The sequence below is a fragment of the Gastrolobium bilobum genome, unplaced genomic scaffold, assembly GCF_033153095.1.
Source record: "Gastrolobium bilobum isolate Gb01-03AN ecotype WA unplaced genomic scaffold, APGP_CSIRO_Gbil_v1 utg2951, whole genome shotgun sequence".
Classification (NCBI taxonomy): domain Eukaryota; kingdom Viridiplantae; phylum Streptophyta; class Magnoliopsida; order Fabales; family Fabaceae; genus Gastrolobium; species Gastrolobium bilobum.
The window spans coordinates 100,913-102,863 of NW_026897587.1; the positions used below are offsets into that span (position 1 = coordinate 100,913).

At 37.3% G+C, this 1,951-nt stretch overlaps 1 non-coding gene across 1 annotated transcript; it reads left to right on the forward strand.

Moving 5' to 3' along the window:
• The first annotated feature begins 926 nt into the window (after positions 1–926).
• Positions 927–1,032, forward strand: LOC133308381 (small nucleolar RNA R71). The gene has a single exon (XR_009751155.1). It is a non-coding gene; the product is annotated as a small nucleolar RNA R71 (small nucleolar RNA).
• The last annotated feature ends 919 nt before the right edge of the window (positions 1,033–1,951 follow it).

Here is a 1,951-nt window from a genome sequence, read left to right on the forward strand (position 1 = left end):
GGCCGTGGCCCATTAAGGATAGCAAGGTCCAATTTTTAACTCCTAAGAAACCTTATTTCTTGTAGTTTACTAAGTATTGACTGAGATTTTTATACATTGTAATTAATATTAATTTTACCTATTTAACAAATGTTTCGAATACCTCAAATATAAACTCACCCATAGGTGTTCATAAAATAATTTTCCTAATAGTTATTATTTCATGTATCCATTAGGTAGTAACTAAAGTTTCCACATATAATGTAATCAATATTATTAAAATTCATCCCATCATAATTGTATGTAAGTGATTTGAATTTAAGACTTGCATTTACAATGCTAATGGTAATTTATGTAAGTTCCTAATTTTCACGGGATGTTACACAATCAAAGAAGGACATTCATTAGACTCATGATTGTCCTTGCAATATTCACATACAACAGTAGCAGCTTGAGCCTGAATACCATAAAGCTGCTTCTTGTCACCTTGAAGTCAAGTTTGCTATTTGTTGAGATAATAATTTGTTTTCAGCTAGCACCACATCATTACCTTCCAGCTGAAGGATACCTCTCTTAGGCTTGGATGACAAACATTCATTTTCATTTGTAACCATTCTTTCAATTAGCTCAAAAGTCTCATTTGCTCTCAAGGATTTAATACTGCCACCTGCTGCGGGACAGTGACCAAAGTGCCACGCTTGGACAAAAAAATTACCAGACTGCCACGCCATCAGTAAATTTTGCCAAAATGCCACGCGGCATAATTCGCTACACAGTGTAGCGAATTATGTCGCGTGGTAAAATTTACTGTTGGCATGGCAGTCTGATAATTTTTTTGTCCAAACGTGGCAAAATAGTCACTGTTCCCACCTGCTGCACCATTCAACACCATCCGAACTTCAGGTTTACAACCGTTGAAGAAGATTCTCACCTGATTTCCAGCAGTCAAGTTATAATGAGGACACCTCTTCATTAAATCCTTGAATCGGTTCCATGCTGCACACATAGTTTCACCTTCTGATTGAGTGAAATTGGTGATATCATTCACCATCTGATTGTATCTCTCCATCGAGAAGAACTCAGCAAAGAACTTTTGAAACAAATCATCCCATGTAGGAATGCTTCTTGCAGGCTGCCTTTCCAACCAACTAAGAGCCTTTCCCTTAAGAGCAAAAGGGAACAACCTCAACCGAATTGCATCATTAGACACCTGAGGGTGTTTGGTTGAGTCACAGATCATCAGGAATCTGTAAATAAATCTGTGAGGATCTTCACTCTCCTCTCCTCCAAACTGAGCTCTCTCCACCAATTGAATATGGGAAGATTTGAGCTCCCAATTGTTGTTGGCAACATTAGGCTGAACAATGCTCGAGTTGGGCCTGTTAAAAGATGGAGTCAGAATGGTATCCATGAGTGGATTGTCTGCATTATTGTTTCCTGCCGTGATTTGTGATTCTTCAGCCAGAGTCTCAAGCTCTTTGAATTCAAGCTTCGTCCGAGAAAGTTTTCTATTCCTATTTTCAGTCTTTGTAATCTCAGGATCAAATAGAAATTCTTCAGATTTTCCTCGCATACAACTCAGAAAAGAGATTAGTAGTGTGACACCCTCCCCTGTATGCATCCAGGAGAGTTGTTTGCTAAGCGGATTAGAGTCGTAACGTTACGAATAAATTCTGAAATTTTGTTTTTAAGTATCGTGAAAATTTTGTATTCAAATCTGGTCAAAAGAAATTAAAACAGTGTGAAAACTGAGTGAAATACATGGCTTGCTGAAATAATCATTTTCCTGAAAAACCTGTCTTCGTGCAAAAATCATAATAAATCGTGCTTTCAGAATTTCATTGTAAAATTTATATAATTAGAAGCTAGACATGTGGGGCTTCGCGCGCATATAAATTATAAGCAATTAGGAGGTCTGTAGCCCCATTAAATATAACTTGCAAAGTGCTCGCAAAACAGTTTATAAAGCTGC